Below are 22,471 nucleotides of genomic sequence, written 5' to 3' on the forward strand. Positions count from 1 at the left end.
AGTCCCCTAGAACGTAGAACTAGTTAAACCTAACTAACCTAAGGACATCACAAACATCCATGCCCGAGGCAGGATTCGAACCTGCGACCGTAGCGGTCTTGCGGTTCCAGACTGCAGCGCCTTTAACCGCACGGCCACGTCGGCCGGCAAAATATGTAAAACCGGGCTGTGCGCCATGGGTATGTTCCAAGGTGTCGATTAACTGCAATTGGTAGACTATTGTTTCCAGTTCTAAGGACTTGTTGAAATTCGGTGTCTGGTCTTTTCGACTAATGACAGAATTAAAATCGCCGGCTATTAATATATAATCTTGACGTGTAGCGAATAGATGAACGATTTCACTTTTTAAAAAATCTGCTCTAGCACGCCTGTTATTGTTGCCAGGCGGTGGGTAAACGTTGATGATGCTGACTTTATTGTCAGTCACTGCAGTTCCTCTAGTGTTTGCAAGATCGGCTATTTGTGTGACACGGATGCCTTCTTTCGTGAGAATGGTGGTTACCAGCTCTGCACCGATACCAGGGTTAGTTATGGTGTTGTACCCGCGTATCTTTTCTAATTTAATATCTGTTACTTCCTGTAACAGTAGTACATCTGGTCTAGCGGTTCAGGCGCTCAGTCCGGAACCGCGCGACTGCTACAGTCGCAGGTTCGAATCCTGCCTCGGGCATGGATGTGTGTGATGTCCTTAGGTTAGTTAGGTTTAAGTAGTTCTAAGTTCTAGGGGACTGATGACCTCAGATGTTAAGTCCCATAGTGCTCAGAGCCATTTTTTTTGAGTAGTACATCAACGCCAGCTGCGTTTAGGAAGTCTTGCAGAAGTTGTAAATGCAAGGAGGAGCGTATCTTATTAATGTTCAACGTGGCGATTTTGTAGGCTTGTGCTACATTCATATTATCTTATTCACTATCGAAGTCAACATTCGTCATAAGAAGTACTGTCGGACTTATGTCCCATTTCACATGTATGTGCCGGAAATGTTGTATCCATCGTGTTCGGGGTATATTGTTGGGCAGGAATCTGTCCCGTTCCTCCAGTTACTTTCATTTCTTCATCTTGGTTCATTTCGTCCGATTCATCAGCCCAGTTTGTGTGTTGATCATCTCTCGATGTGTCGTTTTCTGCATTTCTATTCTCAGGGAGAACCTTCTCTGTATCACATTTCGCTATCAGCTTCAATCTTTCGTGGGGCAAATGGTCCGGTGACACGGGGCATGGTGTGCTTGATTTGGATTGCAATGGGTCAGGTGCATGCATAATCACAACCGGACTACTATGTGGTTCTTCTTGTAGTTTATTGCTAATCTGCTTTGCTTTTTCCCGCAAGGGCGGTGCCAGTTGTTCAGAGATTATCTATACCGATGGCTCGATGGTTGATGGCCGTGTGGGATACGCTTATGCTCATGCGGACTATGTAGACCAGCGCTCCTCGCCGGAAGGCTGCAGTGTTTACACCGCGGAGCTAACAGTCATTTTTCGTGCCCTTGAGCGTATTCGTACCAGCACTGGTGAGTCCTTCGTCATTTGCAGTGACTATCTCCGTAGTCTGCAGGCTCTTGACCAGTGCTACCCACGCCATCCCATTGTTGATGCCATCCAGGAGTCCGTTCACGCTCTTGAACAGCGTGGACGTTCGGTGGTGTTCATATGTACCCCGGGTCACGTTGGGATAGCGGGAAACGAACTCGCCGACAAGTTAGCCAAAGAGGCTACCCGCAAACTGACGCTGGAAATTGGCCTACCGGCAACTGATCTCCGAAAGGTGTTGCGCCGTCGGGTCTTTGGGATGTGGGGAGACGAATGGCGCACTCTGTCTGCACCCAACAAGCTGCGGCGAGTAAAGGAGACCACGACCGTGTGGGGGTCCTCCATGCAGGCCTCTCGCAGGGATTCTGTGGTTCTCTGTACGCTCCGCATTGGTCACTCTTGGCTGCCGCATGGTCATCTGCTGCGTCGAGAGGACCCCCCTCATTGTCCATCTGTATAGATAACCTCCGAGTCACGGGATGCGTCGAGGAGAGCAAGAAATTGGCGGCGCAAGACTGCAGGAGGAAAATCCTTTTGCCATTGGGAGAGGTCCAGCCGAAGCTGCGGCCGACGGATACACCAAGGTGGTGTATGTGGGCGGACCTGAAAAGCAGATGGAAGAGGCAAAGACTCGAGTTCACTAAGGAGTGACCGAACACGGATCCCAATTGCGAGGCCTGATCGCGGCCGCCGGTGTGGGATATGGACGGCCGCATCGGCGAAAAGGAGACGGTAGTTAGGGTGACGGGGAGAACAACGGACGTGGGCAGCATAGGTGGCTAAGAGTTGTTGACGCCGAATGTGGAGCGGAGGAACCCCAGCCTCAGCAAGTAGGCTATTAACAGGACTGGTGCGGAATGCTCCTGTCGCCTGTCGAACCCCACAGTGGTGAACGGGGTCCAGCAGTTGCAACGCTGAGGGCGATGCTGAGCCATACGCCACACTCCCATAATCCAGTCGGGACAGCACAAAGGCTTTGTATAGCTGCAGCAGCGTGTTACGGTCTGCACCCCAAGTTGTGTTGCTGAGGCAGCGGAGGGCATTCAGATGCTGCCAGCACTGACGCTTGAGCTCACGAATATGTGGAAGCCAAGTAAGCCGGGCATCGAACAGCAATCCCAGAAAACGGTGTCAACAACCCTGAGCATAGCATCCTGAAGATAGAGCTCAGGGTGGGAATGGACAGTTCGACGCCGACAAAAGTGCATAACACAAGTCTTCGCAGGAGAAAACTGAAACCCATGAGCTAGAGCCCACGCCGGCGCCTTGCGTATGGCTCCCTGCAACCGACGTTCTGCAACACCAATGGTGGAGGAGCTGAAAAAGATGCAGAAATCGTCAGCATATAACGTGGGTGAGACAGACGACCCTACTGCTGCTGCAAGGCCATTAATGGCCACAAGGAAAAGGGGCACGCTCAATACAGAGCCCTGTGGAACGCCGTTCTCCTGGATATGAAGTGAACTATGGGATGTGCCAATTAAAACGCGGAATGTCCGAACAGATAAAAAATACTGAATAAAAATGGGGAGAGAGCCCCGGAGACCCCACCCGTGCAACGTGGCGAGAATATGGTGCCGCCACGTTGTGTCATATGCTCTGGAGAGGTCGAAAAAGACGGAGACGAGGTGTTGGCGCCTGGAAAAAGCAGTGCGGATTGCAGACTCAAGGAAGACCAAAGTATCGGCGATGGAACGGCCCTGATGGAAGCCGCTCTGGCACGAAGCCAGAAGACCCCGAGACTCGAGCAGCCAACACAGCCGTCGACTCACCATGCGTTCCAGTAGCTTGCACAGAGTATTTGTCAAGCTGATGGGCCGATAACTATCCACAGTAAGCGGGTCCTTACCAGGCTTCAGCACCGGAATGATGGTACTTTCTCGCCACTGCGACGGAAAGACACCATCACCCCATAGGCAGTTGAAGATGGCAAGAAAACATCGCTGACAGTCCGGGGACAGGTGTTTGAGCATCTGATTGTGGACGCCATCTGGCCCAGAGGCTGTATCGGGGCACTGTGCCAGGGCGCTCTGGAGTTCCCACAAACTAAATGTAGCGTTATACGCCTCTGGGTTGCGTGAAGCGAAAGAAAGCCGTTTACCTTCCTCCCAGCGTTTGAGCACGCGAAACGCAGGCGGGTAATTCCCCGACGCAGAGGCCCGAACATAGTGCTGTGCGAAATGCTCGGCGATTGCATCGGCATCGGTGGATACCGCCCCGTTGATGGTAAGCCCTGGGACACTTGTAGAGTACTGCAGTCCAAAGATGCGCCGAATCTTCATCCACACCTGGGAGGGGGAAGTACGGGAACCAATGTTGGAAATGTACCTCTCCCAGCACTCCTGTTTCCGCCGTTTGATAAGCCTCCGTACCTGAGCACGGAGACGTTTGAATAAAATGAGGTTCTCCAAAGACGGGTGCCACTTATCTCGCTGAAGAGCCCGCCGACGTTCTTTAATGGCGTCAGCGACCTCTGGAGACCACCAAGGCACCGACTTTCGCCGGGGGCACCCTAACGAACGAGGAATGGTACGTTCCGCAGCGGAAACAATCGCTGCAGTCAGTGTCTCAACCGCCACATCGATGGTACCATGGGGGAGAGATGCAACAGTGGAAGCAGAGGAGAACGTGTCCCAGTTTGCCTTGCTAAATGCCCAACTAGGCGAGCGTGCAGGGGAGCGACGCTGTGGTAGTGAAAGGAAGATCGGAAAATGGTCACTACCACACAAGTCCTCGTGGACTCTCCAGTGGACCGATGGTACAAGCCCTGGGCTGCACAACCACAGATCTATGGCCGAGAACGTGCCATGCGCCACAATGAAATGTGTGGTAGCGCCAGTGTTTAAGAGGCAGAGGTCGAGTTGGGAGATGAGATTCTCGACCTCTCTGCCTCGGCCAGAAACCTTCGTTCCACCCCACAGGGGATTGTGGGTGTTAAAATCTCCCAGGAGAAGAAAAGGCGTGGGGAGTTGGGCGACAAGTGCAGCCAATTCGGTCAGGGAGACTGTACCAACTGGAGGGAGATAGACACTGCAGACGGTTATGTCCTGGGTAGTCCTTACACGGACAGCCACAAAAATGGCTCTGAGCACTATGGGACTTAACATCTTAGGTCATCAGTCCCCTAGAACTTAGGATTACTTAAACCTAACTAACCTAAGGACATCACACAACACCCAGCCATCACGAGGCAGAGAAAATCCCTGACCCCGCCGGGAATCGAACCCGGGAACCCGGGCGTGGGAAGCGAGAACGCTACCGCACGACCACGAGATGCGGGCGGACAGCCACAGCTTCCAATGGTGTTTGAAGGGGCACAGGAGCACTATAGACAGAGGTAAGGACATACACGCAGGCTCCACCTGACTGACACACAATTGTAAGGGCTACAGTTGCAGTAATAACCCCTGTATCCACGAAGGACAGGGGTCCGCATTGCCGAGAACCAGGTTTCCTGGAGGGCAATGCAGAAAGCAGGTGTCATGCTTAGAAGCTGTCGTAGCTCAGGGAGATGGCTAAAATAACCACCACAATTCCACTGGAGGATTGTACAAAGCGTGTCATGTAGGGGCATTCAGGCACCGAAAAGGCAAATTACTTCGCAGGGTCACAAGCTGTCACCGACTGAGTGACAGACGTCGCGACGGCCATCGTTTCTGAGGAGACGGCGAGATCCAGGTCATCAGGGGACGCAAAGAGCTCGACCTCATCCTCAGAGGCTGAGCTGACAGGAAGCGTTGGTGCGGGAACCACTGGGTCCTTATCCTTCTTGGAGAGCTTCCTCTTCTCTCTCTTGTCTTTGGGAGGAGGGTTGGCATGCTGGGAGGGCTTTCCTGACGCAGTATCAGGAACAGAGGAAGAGCTTGAAGCCCTTCGACCAGCAGCTGGTGGCTTCTTCAGCCACTGGCTAGTGTCTTGTGAGACACTGGGGAAGTCCTTGGAAGGGACTCCCCCAAGGGATCCCTTCCGAACAAGTGAACCCGGAGGGGGCTGTTGCGTCTCCGGCTGAGCAGCCGGAGAGAGCTGTCGCTTCCCCAGCTGAGGAGCTGGAGAGAGCTGTCGCTTCCCCGGCTGAGGAGCTGGAGAGGGCTGTCGCTTCCCCGGCTGAGAGGTAGGGACTGACGTCCCCGGTTGCTTGGGGCGCACTGCTCCCAAACTTGGTGTTTTGGGAGTAGTGGAAGAAAGAGTGGCCTGTCCCAGCGGTGGGACAGACGGTACTTGATTTCTCTGTGGACCAACGGAGAAGGGAGTCTGTGCAGGAGCTGGTGGCGGCAGTGTGACGGTAGCATAACTCCGCAACATAGGTGTGGGGTTGAGTTGTTCGAGCTTCTTCTTTGCCTCTTGGTAAGTTAAACGGTCCAAGGCCTTAATTTCTTGTATCTTCCGCTCTCGTTGATAGACTGCACAGTCTGATGAGCAGAGAGAATGATGCTCCCCACAGTTAACGCATGTCGGAGGCGGAGTACATGGAGCATTAGGATGCGGAGGTCGTCCACAATCACTACACGTGGGGCTGGCAGTGCACCTGGAGGACATGTGTCCGAATTTCGAGCACTGGAAGCGTCGCATAGGGGCCGGGACATAGGGCTTGACATCGCACCGGTAGATCATCACCTTGACTTTCTCAGGCAAGCAGTCGCCCTCAAAGGCCAGGATGAAAGCACTGGTAGCGACCCTATTATCCTTCGGCCCCCTAAAGACATGATGGACAAAATGTACACTTCGTCGTGCCAGGTGCTCATGTAGCTCGTCATCAGACTGTAGCAGAAGATCTTTATGAAAAATAATCCCCTGGACCAAATTCAAGGACTTATGAGGAGTGACAGTAACGGGGATGTCACCGAGCTTCTCGCAGGCGAGTAATGCCTGGGGCTGTGCAGATGAAGCTGCTTGTATCAGAATGGCCCCGCTCCTCGTTTTGGAAAGAGACGCCACTTCCCCAAACTTATCTTCGAGATTGTGCACAAAGAAAAGAGGCTTAGTCCCCGAAAACGAATCCCCATCAGTTCTGCTGTATACAAGGTATCGTGGCGAATACGGTTCCTGTCTGTCCACAGCCCTACGTTCCTCCCATGGTGTGGCTAGGGAAGGGAACGATTTCGGGTTATATGTCACAGCGTTAAATTCCACCTTACCACGCTTAGAGACATTGGCAGTCGGGCGACCACCAGATTGAGATGATTTGACCCACTTCATTGAGGGGCATCCGCCCCGATGCCACCCACTCCGACCAGGGGCTCTCCCCACAGGCGCCACCCAGCCACAGCAAAGGCCACCTGGCAGGATGGCCTTTGCCGGGAGTCCCGATGCCCCAGAGAGATGGGCATCTACTCCTTGGCTTACGTAGGGAGGTGTCAGCTCAGGCATCGGCAGTACGATCCCTGTGTTGTCAGGGGGCTACAACCTAGAGGGTACATGACGACCCCACCACAACGAGCTGGCTACCGTGCTGGATTTTGGGTGCCATGGGTAGTCCATAGTGATCGTGGGTGCAGATGGTGACGCACTAAGGGCGTAACTTACACAATCCATCATGTGTAGACGCCCAAAATGAGGGATGGAGGGTGCAGTTACGACGCCCAGACGATAAAGAGTGCCAAGGTCTTAGGGCACAGAGGACTGATGGTGCACCACGTAAGGTGTCCTTCCCCAAAAGGCTCGTACTTCTGTTGAATTTGGAATAATGGAGGTCAAACCCTAATGGGGACCATCACATTAAAGGCCGAAACAATTGAGACTCCTTTTAGTCGCCTCTTACGACAGGCAGGAATACCACAGGCCTATTCTTACCCCCGAACCCGCAGGGGGAGTTGTTCTCTGTAGGCTCCGCATTGGTCACTCTTGGCTGAAGCATGGTCAACTGCTGCGTCGAGAGGACCCCCCCCCTCGTTGTCGCTGTGGTGCAAACAGGACGGTGGCTCATATGTTGTTGGAATGTCCTCTTTTAACCGCCCTCAGGTGAACTTTTAATCTCCTAGGTGATTTATCATCTCTATTAGGTGACAATGCCTCTATGGCAGATCGGGTTTTAAGTTTTATTCGCGCAAACGGCTTATATAGATGAATCTAATTTTATTGCGTCGCCCTCTTTTGTGGTATATATTTTACTTAGTTTTGTGTTGTAATTTGCCTCCACCCTAATCTTTTAGGCTTTAGGTTTTAACGTGGTGCAGAGGGGCTGGCTCCTCCTTTTATTTTCGTGATCAGCCAGCCACGGTCCTCTGCCTCTCTTCTATATGTTGTTTTTGTCGCTGTGCTCCGTTTTCCATGTTGCCTTACCGTTGACCTTGGGGCTTTTCTTCCTCCGGATTTTTTTTTTTTGTGCTCAGTCTGACTGGTGGAGGGTTTAAATATGGTCTGTGTGTTTATGAAACAAGGGACCGATGACCTTTGTAGTTTGGTCCCTCTAATCTTTCAACCAAACAACCAACCATCCAGTTGTTCAGCACCCTTCTGTGCCAATCTCCTCTTTTATGCTTCCTTGCAGGGCTGCCACTTGGGGAGATTTTAGCGTCTTCCACTGCCTCCTATGTTTCTTGAGCTCGATCCTGTTCGCTGGCAAGTGGTGGCTCGGTTTCCTTGTTGTTTTCTGAGTAGTAGTAGTAGTAGTAGAGGTGTTTGTGGGCGCACGACAGCAAGGTCTTCAGCGCCCGTGCAGCATCATAGTGAGACGGGTGTCAAGAAAAAAGAAAACCTCAGAACATTGACATAAAACGGAACATAGAACACGGGGAACAATCATTGAAAAAATGTGCTCACCCACACTGAGGCATGGGATGAAGCAGGGCGTCAGCAGTAAAACATGGACAACACAGGAAGAAAATGGTAGAGGGAGCTAAAACAATGGAGCAGATGGAAGTGGCTGGCTGACCACAAGGAAAAAAGGGAGGAGTCAGCCACTCTGCAACACACTAAAACCTCCAGCCTAAAAGTTTAGGCCAGAGTCCAGACACATCACAGAACTTAAAAACCCCAGACACAGACGCCTCATCGTTAGCTAAAACACAAGGTAGATCCCCATCAATTTGTGCTTCTGCCCGTGCATCACGGTATAAAATGCAGTCCGTTAAAATGTGCTGGACAGAGATGTGCACACCACAAGCGTCACAAAACGGAGGATCCTCCCGCCGTAATAAATAGCTATGCGTCAGAGGACAGTGCCCGATCCGCAGACGTGTGAGGGCCACCTCTTCCCGCCTGAGCAACCGGCAGGAGGAACGCCACGGCCGAGTGGTTGACTTTACCGACCGCAGTTTATTGGCCGTCACCGCTAGCCATTCGTCTTCCCACAACTCCATGCACCTCCTGTGGAGTGCAGCAATGACTGACTGCAAGGGGATAGGACACTGGACCACATCCTGCTCTCTGCTGGCCTCCTTGGCAGCCCGATCAGCCTGTTCATTGCCCCATATGCCGACATGACCAGGCACCCAGCAGAAGGATACCTCTTTACCCCGCCGGTGGAGCAGGTACAGTTGGTCATGTATCAGCTGGACCATCTCCTCAGTCGGGTATAGGCTCTGCAGTGATTGTAAGGCACTAAGAGAATCGGAGCAGAGAAGAAATCGATCGCCCCGAACACGATGCATCTGCTCCAGTGCCTTCAGGATTGCGTGGAGCTCCGCTGCGAAAACGGTATATTCAGCAGGGAGGCGAATCCGGGTGACACGATCAGGGAACACCACAGAACAGCCAAGGAAAGTCTCCTGTTTCGAGCCATCAGTATAAACGACAGTGAAACCGTGATGCACATCTAAAATGTTAAAAAACAGAGATTGGAACGTAAAATCTGGTGTGCCATCTTTCTGAAAACGAGTCAAATCTAAAATAAGTTTGGGACGCCGGAGGAGCCAAGGTGGAGATCTGCTCCAACCGCGACGTAAAACACGAAGACCAGCCACAGACATCGCAGCGAGGCAATCCTGTGCGCGAATCCCATAGGACTGCGTCGCACGTTGCCGGTTATGAAATAACCGTGCCAGAGGAGGCTGAGCAACGGTATGGTATGCAGGTGTGTAGGGTGTGGACAAAGTTTTATACGCCTGGCGTACCGTAAGTAGCCGTCGCCGCATATGAAGTGGCGGTTCACCTGCCTCTGCACAGAGGCTTGGTATGGGGCTAGTTCGGAATGCCCCAGTGGCCAACCGAAGCCCTTCATGGTGCACAACGTCCAACATCTTTAAGTAAGAAGGTCTCGCAGACCCATACACCGTGCACCCATAATCGAGCCGAGATCGCACAAACGCCCTGTAAAACTGGAGCAGACAAGTCCTGTCAGCTCCCCATGTACTGTGGCTAAGACATTTTAAAATACTTAAAGCCTGAAGCGACCGCCGTTTCAGGTCTTTAAGATGAGGTAACCACGTGAGCCTCGAGTCAAAAAGGAGACCCAGAAATCTCACCGTGTCTTTAAAAGTAAGAATAGTGTCCCTCAAGCGCAACTCAGGAAAGGTTAAAATCGAACGAGAACGGTTAAAAAGAACACATACAGACTTCTCGGTGGAAAACTTAAATCCACTCTTTTGCGCCCAATCATCCAAACGCCTAATCGTAAGTTGCAACTGACGAGTTGTCGTTGCAAGGCTTGAAGAAGAGCAGAACAAAGAGAAATCATCCACAAACAAAGAACACTGGACAGGACTTTTCACTAGGGACGGAATGCTATTAATAGCGATGGCAAACAGAGTCACACTTAAAACGCTACTCTGAGGGACAACATTCTCCTGCTCAAAACGATCAGACAGGACGTCACCAATTCGGTATCTAAAATATCGTTGCGAGAGGAAAGACTGAATAAAAAGAGGGAGACAACCACGAAAACCCCATTCGTGAAGCTGCGCCAGGATGAGACGCCTCCAAGTGGTATCGTAGGTCTCCTCAATGTCGAAAAATACGCCTAGAAGGTGATTATGGCGGAGGAAAGCTTGTTGTATAGCCGCCTCCAGGAGGGCAAGGTTATCGAAGGTGGAACGAAACCTCCTGAACCCACACTGAAAGCGACTAAGGAGTTGCCGGGATTCTAACATCCAGACAAGGCGGCGGTTGACCATCCGCTCCAAGGTCTTCCCTATGCAACTAGTGAGGGCTATACTACGGTAGCTACTTGGGCTCGTGCAGTCTTTCCCAGGTTTTAAAAAAGGGATTAAAACTGCCTCACGCCACGCGTCAGGAAAGTGACCCGACGCCCAAATGTCATTAAAAAGTGCGAGGAGGAGTTCTCTGTTGCGCATTGTGAGGTGCCATAGCATACTGTAATGGATCCTGTCGTGACCAGGGGATGTGTCACGAGCTCCAGACAATGCAGAATCCAGCTCCCACATAGAAAATGGGCAGTTGTAAGCTTCAGGAGAGGTGGACTGGAAGTTCAGACTACATCTCTCAGCAAGCGCTCTATGGCGCTGGAAACCTGGATCCTGACTGGTTGTTGCAGTAACGGTGGCAAAATACGCTGCCAGAGTCTGGGCAATGTCTCGCGGCTCCGTGTGGAGAGTGCCGTTAGTCATTACAGCAGCTATGGGGCACCTCCCTCCTCTGCCAGAAATTCTCCGGATGGTTTCCCACAAAATGGAACTTTTGGTGGAACGATTAATGGTGTTCAGGAACGTTTGCCACGACCTCTTCTTGCCCTCACGAATAATGCGGCGACATCTTGCCCTCGCCACCCGAAAGGCTGCAAGATTCTCAGCAGTCAGCCGACACTTGAACCGACGCAGAGCCGCACGCCTGGTCCTGATTGCAGAGCGGCAGTCGGCACTCCACCAAGGCACAGGTGGCCTTTTCCGGTGGCCTGTGGACTGTGGAATGGACGCTGCAGCGGCGTGGTGGACCGTGTGGGTAATATGATCCACCCACATCTCAACATTCGCACAGTGTTCGAATTGGGCCAACTGGCTATAAAGCGTCCAGTCAGCTCCACTGAGCACCCATCGTGGTGGTCTCCTTTCGGGGCCCACGCCATCTGGCAGGTGAATCCAGATTGGGAAATGATCACTGCCGTGCAAGTCAGCGACCACTTCCCAGCGAGCACTGGCGGCAAGAGCTGGAGAGCAAAGCGAGAGATCAATGGCAGAGAACGACCCAGTCGCCGTGCAGAAATGAGTACTTTGTCCTCCATTGAGCAAGTAGGCACAGGATGACAGGAGAAGCCTCTCAATTGCTCTACCCCTGGGGCAGGTAATTGCAGAGCCCCAAAGCACATTGTGGGCATTAAAATCACCACAAATAATCAATGGCTGGGGGAGCTGTGTAATAAAGTCGGTGAGGGCCGCTTCATCAAGAGCATCATGTGGGGGCAAGTAAAGTGAACATACAGTCAATGGATGACGCACGTGCACGGACACAGCGACGGCCTGTAAAGTCGTCGTAAGTGAGAGAGGCGAGGAGTGGTAGTCCATCCTGACGAAAATACCGACGCCTCCTCTAGCTCTCTCTCCACGCAGGTCGTCCTTTTTGTGGAGTGTATAGCCTCGTATCTCAGGGGAGTATGAGGGATGGAAATACGTCTCCTGGAGACAGAGACACAGTGGTCTACCCTGAGAGAGTAGACGAAGTTCCTCCACATGCGTCCTGAACCCTTGCAAGTTCCACTGGAGTATGGGAGCCATCTATTATGGGGGTAGCACCTTCATCCTATCTCTCCGACGGGGCGGGGAGACTGCAGCAGGTGGAGGGGCAGGCGTGGGGCGAGATGATTTCCCCACACAGACATCGGATTCCATCAACTCTGGGGAAGAGTCAGAAGAAGCCTCACGGAAAACCACATCTGCATGGTCAGACGGTTTACTACGGGATTTGACCCGCTGTTGTTGCTGTATGGGAGCTTTCTGCGGTTTGGTGGGGCTGTGGGGGAGCTGATGTTGGAGTGGTAATGGCTGTACAGGGCTTCGGAACATCCTCAGCTGTTGGGGGCGTCAGGGGCTGGCCCAAGTTCGCCACTGTGCCTTTGTCTGCCGGTCGAGTAGGGGCGACTGGCTCTGAAACACCAGCTGCGGTGCAAGTGCACTGACAGCTGCAGGTGGTAGTGCCAACACTCACTACCTCAGTCTGCGTCGAGGCATCGACTTTTGGAGGAGGCTTCTGTACCAGGGATGCAAAAGATGTAGCAAATGTGGGAGGTTGCATCGACTTATAAATCTTCTTGGCCTCACCATAGGGGATACGCTTGGTCGTTTTTATTTCCTGGACCTTGCGTTCCTCTAAAAATATGCGGCAGTCCCGACTCCAAACAGGGTGGTTCCCAGAGCAATTAATACATTTAGCCGGAGATGAGCAACCAACTCCTGCATGAGCAGCCTGACCACAGTTTCCACAAGTCGCTTCGTCTTTACAGCCGAGGGTGGTATACTCAAAACGCTGGCATTTGAAACAGCGCATCGAGGCCGGGAAATAAGGCCTCACACTAAGGCGAAGGAAGCCAGCTTTGACATGTTCAGGAAGTTTCGTGCTATCGAAGGTTAGAATAAAGGAGTCGGATTTGACAAGATTGCCATCAACCCTCCTCATGATATGGTGAACATCAACGATACCTGCCGGAGCCCACTCACGTTGCAGTTCTTCCTTGGGAATATCAACTAGATCCCGGCACGTCACAACACCCTTGCTGTAGTTCAAGGTGCTGTGCAGTTCAGTGTCTATGGCATACTCTCCAAGGCATTTGGCAGATTGGAGGTCAGTTGCTTGCTGGGAAGTGGAAGTTTCCACTAATAAGGTCCCATTACGTAAGCGCTTCACCGATTTTAAGGAGCCACAGATTCCCTCCAATCCCTTTTGTATATAAGGGCGAAACCTTCTCAAAACTACCCTCCTTCCGTTTCACAATGAGAAACACATTCGGATTACCAGAATGCATTCTGTTACCTAAGACTGGACTGTTTAAAGAAGCGCCGGAGTCAGGGGGACTGACTGCACGGGCCCTCTTAAGAGACTGGGTGTTAGAACCTTCCAGCGGCCCACCCTTTCCGCTGGGAGGAAGAAAAGAGGATTTCGAAGGATCCATCTCGGTCCCACGAGCAGCTAGGGAACTACAAGTCCACCTAGACAGAGCCCCGCGTGCCTAGGTAAGCCTTATACAACTGAGGTGCGGCAGGTTCCCCAGAGGTTGCCCGCTATCGACTGTTCCACCTCAACAGCCATGCATCTCATCAGCGCGCAGCACACCTTGAGATTGAGGTTTTTTTTTATAGAGGTTTATTCCATCCTCGCGATCCGGGCGGTCAAGCCAAGATCCCCATTCCCTGAGACACACAACGTTCCACCGCCGCGCCGCACGGTGGTCGCTGAAGTATGCTCAGAGGCTACGGTGACAGGGGACGGGCGGCGCTTACCAGTCCCCAGCTCAGGAACCCCGGGGTCGCCAAGCCCGTACCCAGCAAATGAATGCTGAGCCCCTGGGGGCGTTGTTTTCTGAAGGGCCATAGTCGGTTCCGGGGTTAGTTATATGTCAACAGTGATATTAGGTTCTTTCCATGGCTCTTGGGTTGTGCTGTCATTGTCGCGTCGCTAACGTTCACTGTCAATTCACTGTCGTGAGCAACGTCATACTGAGTGGGGCCAGGAGCGTGACGCGTATGGAGTTGTCCGGCGGCAGCCGCTACATAAGTTAGAGGCAAAGTAGACATAGCAGGGGGTCTCACAGCTTCGCCCGCAGGTAGCTGGGACACTGCGAGCGGACATGACCTGTACCGCCGCAAGACGCGCAAGTTCTTGGTCGCCCATCGTATATTACTATAGCACGATAACCACAAACATTTATATACGAGGGTATGTGCTTGTGCAAATCAACACGCAATTGCCTAATAACATTCAAGACTGGGAAGTTGTGAGCAGCAGACTACTTTTCTGCAAAATTACTGACTATCCTCCTGTATTGAGCTATCACTGAATTGATCTGCTCAGCGGTGATTTCAAATGGCAGATCAAAGATACGGACAGTCCTTTAACAAAATCCAGCATGCGTAATATAAACTTCACTAATATTGCCATCATGATGTTTATAAAACTTCCTGACAGATTAAAACTGTGTGCCGGGCCGAGACTCGAACTCGGGACCTTTGCCTTTCGCGAGCAAGTGCTCTACCACCTGAGCTACACAAGCACGACTCACGCCCTGTCCTCACAGCTTTACCTCTACCAGTGCCTCGTCTCCTACCTTCCAAACTTTACAGAAGCTCTCCTGCGACTGCGTGCACTCAGCGTGGTATGGCCGTTGACGACAGTGTCACGAAACGTGCAGACATCTTACTTCTTGTGCAGATCACTTGGTATTTACATGGCAGTGACTAACTGGAGAAAGCATTGTCTTTTAGGTTGAGAAAAATGAACTGGCACTTGGTGCGATCGAATACACGGCCTTTGTGTTCACAGCACGACGCTCTAACCTATTGAGCTAGCGAGCTACGCAATGTGGCCACGTCGGCAGTCCAATACCCTGACAACCGTCTCATCTACCTTTATTACTGCCCTGCCACTCATTTAAACACACATCTGTTTTCGTTGACTTTTACTTGGATCCCAAAAACCACAACACAAAGAAAACGTAAACGCCGTGATAACAACCAAGACCCAGCAAACAGAAGTATGTTCGACTACCGGGGATCGAATCCGGGCCGCCTGTCTGAAAGCCATGTCTCCTAACAGCTTTCCATTCTTTCTGACCGCCAGACAATCAGACTTGCAAGGCAAGCACCATAGTCACTGCCGTCTCTAATAGTATCTGTGGAACCTGTTCCCGCGTAATTTACTAGTTTTCCCGCATGTACGAAATTGGCAGTTTTGGAGTATTTAAAATGCATTGTCAGATGTGGGGTTCGAACCCGCGCTCCCCTTCGGGAACGAGAGCTGTTTTTTTTTTTTTTAATTCTATAATATCTTTCGTGGTAGACGCTTGTTGCTGATGGCTTCTCTCTTGGATCGGACCGTTGTCGCTGTCGCTTTTGTTATAAATGAATGATTGTAGCTTCTTTTTCAAAAGTAAAGCATCCATACACTCCATGGATAGTGAAAAATACTGTACCTCTTCAACGGTAAACGTCAGAATAAAATATCCAAATTCTAAAAGAAGCCAGAGGTTACGAGTAACTAAAATCTTGGGAAATATCTTCTGTAAAACGGGAGGAGGTTCATGTCCGTTCTTGGTGAACAATCTGCGGGTTTATAATACAAAATCAAAACTCATTCTGAGGTCATAAAATATAGAAATATAAGAAAATAAATTATCGTCACCCCAAGTAAGAAGACGAAGTGCACCACTTCTATCACTTCTTTGAGATAAAGGAAATATTTCTTTCGTAGCCAAAATACCATCACCGACCCATCCGAACCCGTGGGTAGAAACCAAACAAAAATGAAAGAAAAAGAAAAATTGATACATATTCTCTTCAGTCCATTCAATGGATTATATTGGGTGTCAATTATTGAGTGCCTTCGCGTACACATGTTGTAACGCTGCTATCAGAAAATTAACAAAAAGTTCTCTGTAATTCTTTAGTCGCTCAACGTATGAATGTGAATGCCGCAAGTGCCCGATGTAAGTATACACATCGTTCACTTGGCAGTCCAGAATTGCGAAACCCGTGTGGCCTACGAGCCACACCGTTGGGTTGTGCTTCGCTCGAGGTAATGGTTTAAGTCCTGGTGCAGGAACATCTTTGAGCGTCACGTTCGAGCGGATCGTCCTGTTGATCTGGGCCACCATGACCCTACACAGTTCCCAAACGGCCGCTACAAGTCGACATTGCAAACGATGCTCCAGGGTGTCAGGAACGCCGCAAGCTCCGCAGTTGGCAGAGGGGAGCAGGAGAATTTCCGAGATACGCTGATTTGTGGCCACTGCATTATTAACCAGTTTGTGCCACTGGGACCGGACGCCATTGGGCAACACAGAGTGGTGAATATTGGGCCATACTTGTTGCCAGTTAGTCGTGGGGAAGCGAAGTGCCAACTTGTGAGGGGATGGTCTCCCTACCATTGCCGCATAGAGGCGGCGAACATCCCTGTGCCTGTACAGGGCTGTTTCAAGGACGTAGCTCCGCTGCAGGTCATAGTCTTCAATGTAACCCAGTTGATATGGGATGCCCACAACAGACACCGGTGCACTCCCTGAAGACGGCCGCTAGGCGACGGGCAGGGCCGCCGTCGTTCCATCTGGACTGTCGACTTGTAGGGAGGCCATGCGGTGCACCAGTTGCGCCGAGCACTTCCGCGGAAAATCGACGAGGCCGAGGCCCCCGAATGTGGTGTCGAGAACGCAAGTCGCCGCCCGAACCTTGAAAATTTCGTGGCTCCACGCGACCTTCGAAAAGGACCTGCGAGTGGTCGTGGAACGTCCAGGAGTTGTGCCACGTACCAGGCCTTGGAATACACGGCGCAGGGGATTATGCCGACCTTCTGTAGGAGAGTGAGTCGTCGGCTGGCGTAAGTCTGACAAAGTAGTTTGACAGTATTCAGCAGCCGGCGCCAGATGCGCGCCCTCATCTGTTGAGAATTGGCTGTGATATCGAGGCCCAGGATCGTGTGAGTACTGGCGACGCAAACCAATCCTGACGGCGATCCACGTCGCAGTGACCTAACTGAATCAGTACGGTCTTCCGCTGATTTATGAAGGCACCTGACGCGCGTTCGTAGCGCCTCTGTAAGGGCCGAATGTAGTCGAGATCCTGATCGTTGCCGATAAAAACACCGACGTCATCAGTGTAGGCGAGACATTTGACAGTGGCATGCTGAATATTCACGCCGCCGATAGTGCGGTCTAACGCTCGCAAATAGTGGTTCGGGCGCAGTCACAAAGAGGTACATAGATAAGGGACAGCCCCGTCTCACCGATGGACGCAGAACGATGGGTGGCGTTCACCATCCATTAATTGTGACCACCGAACTGGCTCCTGTCAGGAAGTTTCGAATTCTGAATAAAGTGGAAGCCAAATCCAATCTTATCCATAACTTTCAGCAAATAACCGTGGCCCATTCTGTCAAAAGCTTTGGCAAAATCCGGGGAAAGAACACCTGCTGAAATTCGAAGGACGGCGGAGTGAGCGATGACGTCACGATAGGTAGATTCCGCATTTTCAAATGGTCCGCCTCTTAACGACGCAGGATTGATATGGACAGATGACTTTGCCCATGACTGCCCGTATCTTCGTTTCAACACATCTGACCGCCAGCTCGAAGTCAGCATTCAGCAGTCTAATTGGTCTAGATCGGTAACACGGCACGTACCCCGTTTTTTGGGGATAAGGACAACATGGCCTTCGAGAAACTGACTCGGGATTTCAATGCCGCGAAGCAGTTCGTTCACCACTACCTTTAACTTGTCCCCTACAATAACCAGAAAGTAAGATAAAATTCTGTAGGAAGACCATCTGGTCCAGATGACTTACCCGTTGTACTGGCATTCAATATCTGTAACACATCCTCATTCGACATCTCTGCAACCAGCTCTTCACATGCCCGCATCTCGTGGTCGTGCGGTAGCGTCCTCGCTTCCCACGCCCGGGTTCCCGGGCTCGATTCCCGGCGGGGTCAGGGATTTTCTCTGCCTCGTGATGGCTGGGTGTTGTGTGATGTCCTTAGGTTAGTTAGGTTTAAGTAGTTCTAAGTTCTAGGGGACTGATGACCTAAGATGTTAAGTCCCACAGTGCTCAGAGCCATTTGAGCCAGCTCTTCACGGTCAGGTTCGGAAATGCAGTCGACTAAGTCATGTAATAGAAGTCGCGTGGCCTCTTCGTCCTCGGTAGTGTCGTGAAAGATTGAAGTATAATACTCGTAGTCGGCGACATGGCGTACAATTTCGTGCCGCTGCGATATTACAATCCCCGCAGCAGTTTCGAGCGCATCGACATGCTTTTTGCGAGCCTATTTCCTTTCTCGAGCAAGATGATAGATCGACGGCTCCTCGTCATCGATGTGGCATAGGGCACGGCTCCGAATCGTTAAATCTCTCGATCTTTCCCGATGCAGCCGCAGAATCTTGGCTTTAATTGTGCTCAGGTGGAGTCTAATGTTTCCGTCCGGGCCAACAGGTGCATTGATAGCATCCCGTAAGCAGTGCTGATAAAAATCCAACGTACGCCTGTGCCAGTAACTCGCGTCTCGACTATATAATTGCGCCGCCTTTCGCCAAATCGGTTTGGCATGCGCCACCCACCACTCGATGCATGACCCGTAATTGTTGAATTTTTCTAAACACTGCTGCCATGCTACACGCATCTCCGCACGGAGCCCTTTGGCACCCAGATATCCGGTATTTAATTTCCAATATGCCGGAAGAGATTTCGTGCGACAGCACTGCAACCGCAAAGCACACACATAGCCACAATGATCACTCATGGCGACAGGCAGAACTTCGACTGCGCATAAAGCGTCTGTTAGCTCCCGTGAAACGTAAATCCTATTAATTCTACTGGCCCCTCCGGTATAAAAGTGCGTATACTGCGTAGTGGCGCCACGAATCGCGCAAATCCGCTGCAGTTAAAAGTGTATTCAGTTTTGCACATTTAGTGGGGGTGGGATATTGGTTCAAAAAAAATGGTTCAAATGGCTCTGAGCACTATGGGACTTAACATCTGTGGTCATCAGTCCCCTAGAACTTAGAACTGCTTAAACCTAACTAACCTAAGGACATCACACACATCCATGCCCGAGGCAGGATTCGAACCTGCGACCGTAGCAGTCGCGCGGCTCCGGACTGAGCGCCTAGAACCGCGAGACCACCGCGGCCGGCTGGGATATTGGTCAGCAGAGGCAACAACACAATTAAAATCGCCACCGAATACGATGGGACGAGCCGTAGCCAAAAAGGGGCATATGTCCGTGGTAAAAACACGAGCTCTTGTGCGTTTTTGATCAGTCCCCGAGGGCACATATACGTTGACAAATTGGACTCCCGCAATGACACACGCCAGCACACGACCATTAGGGAGAAGTTGGATGTCCGTAGGTTCAAAGGACGATTTGTATAAAATTGCAGTGCCACTGGTTTTATCACTATTAAGATTGTAAATAACGTCGTAGCCCGGAATATTGCTAATATTGCCATGATACAAAACGTCTTTAAAAGCAGCAACCTTGTGCACCGCTGAGATACCAGCAACATTTAACGTCAAAACAGAAAACATTTGCGTTTGTTGTGAGTGCGTAGACATTTTAAATAGTGGGACAAGGTAGAGCAATATAAAAAGCAGCGACGAAGTGATACTGCGCCGTACTTATACGTAAATTGAGATCAGCAGGCATAAAATTGACATTTCAAAAGTTCTTCAAACACTGTTGTTACTAGTAGGTAAAAAGCTACAAAACAGGGCACTACAATACACCGTTCCCGACGACCGGGGTGGCCGAGCGGTTCTAGGCGCTTCAGTATGGAACGGCGCGACCGCTACGGTCGCAGGTTCGAATCCTGCCTCGGGCGTGGATGTGTGTGATGTCCTTAGGTTAGTTAGGTTTAAGTAGTTCTAAGTTGTAGGGGACTGATGACCTCAGAAGTTAAGTCCCAAAAAGCTCGGAGCCATTTGAACCATTTTTCAACACCGGACACAGTTCGATACACAATAATTTCCGGGACAATGTCAATGTAGATGGGCTCTTGACGACGGTGTGGGTCAGCGAACATTTCTACTGGCCCCCCCTCTTCCTGCTCCTGGTGCCACCACGGGCTTTGGCTATCAGGGGGCGGAGGAGCTTGCCGCGTGTCGCCCGACGTCTTGGTGGCTTCCGCCTGGCCGCCGCGCGATATGTTGTGGCCGGCGTTGACGGCACAGAATGTTTGCGCGGGCGCTGCGGTAACCGCTCACAACCTTTCTCTAATTTGCGCTTCGCAGCTGCAACGTCCTGCTCCTTCCCGCCGCTGAGAAACTGTTTTAATCGTTCGGTGTGTGCTCGTATCTTCTCTTTCCTTGCGGGGCTGCCACTACGGGAGGAACACTGCGACATAGCCTCACTTTCACCACCACTCTCCGCAGCGGGGTGACTCACTAAAGTGGCTGGGTTCTGTTCCTTGCCCTGTTTGCCCTCGCCCCGCTGTCGACGTTGCTTTTTGCTCTCCGCAGTAGGCGTTACCGTATCGGCAGTAGGTGTCACAGGGATGGGCGGGGGGGGGGGGGGGGGGGGAGGGTAAACAAGCACCAGTTACCTCCCGCGACTCCGACTGAATAGCGTCATTACGAACAGAGAGTAATTCCCTTTCATCCTCAACCCGTTCCGCCAGTGGCGGGGGGAGGGGGGGGGGAGGCAGGGTCCTGTCCTGAACAACACCACCATTTGCTTCTTCCCGTCAGTTGTTGTACTATGTTCTTCGACAGGCGTGTCAACTACGGAATCAACGGCCGTCGGTCGGACTGGCAAGGACGTGCCTGCGGCAATCTCGCTCATGAGGTGCACAAATTTTTCGCCACCACCCACAACATCCTCGCACCGTAATTGAACTGGCCGTCGCCGAGGGCAGTCACTCCTCAAAAGTTCCGTGGAGAGGCATACGGCACATGTTGGCGGTTGCCCAATATATGAGATTTGAGCACGAACCCCACCGATTACAAAATAAGAGGGGATGTGCTGTTTCAAGCCCACTCTTGCGCTGCGAACACCACTAGCTACCTTACAAAGGTATGCGCTCGACCATTTTTCCATCGTAATGTTCAAAACGTCACAAAAACGAGACAAGGCAAGAGTGAAAATTTCACCCGGGCATTCCGGTGGTACGTAAAAAACATGGACAATTCGAATTCTTTAACCAGACGTCACTACTTGCACGTTACTGATACACCGGTCTGCATGTTTGAATCGGTGACTGCCACTAAATTTTGCAACAAATTTCTCACAAATGTCTCCGGAAGTAAATTTCAGAAACAGGCAGTACTGTACAAAGTCCAATTGACAAGTGTCGACGACTTCTTCATGAATATTAAGTCCTCAAATAACCACTCATGAATTTCAAATGCGGTAGGGTGGAGAGCACTCCTACCAAATACACACTAAGCACCGAATGTCGACATTTTCTACTTACAAGTATGCAGTACGGAAAACACGAACGACGAGGCCCCAAAGTCCCCTCCGAAAACGCGGCCCGGCGATGTAAACAAACAGGCGCGATGTGGACGGGTACCCTGTCCGAGTGCGTCTAAAATCCATTTTCAGATGTGGGGTTCCAACCCACGCTCCCATTCGGGAACCAGAGCTTAAATCTGGCGCCTTACACCGCTCGGCCAATCTGACGTGTGAACGCAAACCACTTCCTGCCGTCATTTCTAGCAACATCTCCAGAGCCTGACTGCGAAATTTGCTTGTTTTTACTTCTGTGAAGGAAATACGTTTTTTTTAGAGTATTTAAAACGAGTTGTCAGATGTGAGGTTGCACCCCACACTCACTTTCGGGAGCCAGAGCTTAAACATGGTGCCTTGCACCACTGTTTCCGTTCGCCATCTGTCTTGAGTGGAACGAGCAGAACTGTAATTATCAATTTTCACATTGACGCAGAGAAAACAAAAAACGACAGGAAAGGCCGTCCCCTAGCAACGGCTACGCTGTGCATTTCGCCCTCAGGGGAAGCTAATGATATGCTCCAGGCGAACATCAAACTAACAAACTTAATATTGTGATACTTAGGCGCTTTCTACTTGTGGATTGGCACACATATGCTGAATCGACTCTGGATCATCAGTAAGTACGTCACATTAGATATTTGTTTTATCGCCCTGCTGTAAATTAATGGGCAGTTTTTCAACGGCTGTCAGTTCTGCTTGTAGTTACGCTACATCGCCCTAGCAGCACCTACGCACTGCGTTCAGATGTGCTCACCTGCGCCCTGGCGTTGAGCGCCTACAGCGCCATCGCCTTCGGCCTCTGATGGCAGGAGGGCACTCGACACATCAGGGCGTGGGTGGGACGCAGCACAATGCGGTGGTGGTGTAACGATCAGCATGGTTGCTTCCCAAGCAGCTGATCCGGTTTCGATT

At 51.3% G+C, this 22,471-nt stretch overlaps 1 non-coding gene across 1 annotated transcript; it reads right to left on the bottom strand.

Annotated features, from left to right (window-relative positions):
• Window positions 1–21,646: 21,646 nt before the first annotated feature.
• Trnal-uaa lies at window positions 21,647–21,730 on the bottom strand. Its single transcript has one exon. It is a non-coding gene; the product is annotated as a tRNA-Leu (tRNA).
• Window positions 21,731–22,471: the final 741 nt, after the last annotated feature.

The sequence above is a fragment of the Schistocerca piceifrons genome, chromosome 2 (assembly GCF_021461385.2).
Source record: "Schistocerca piceifrons isolate TAMUIC-IGC-003096 chromosome 2, iqSchPice1.1, whole genome shotgun sequence".
Taxonomy (NCBI): domain Eukaryota; kingdom Metazoa; phylum Arthropoda; class Insecta; order Orthoptera; family Acrididae; genus Schistocerca; species Schistocerca piceifrons.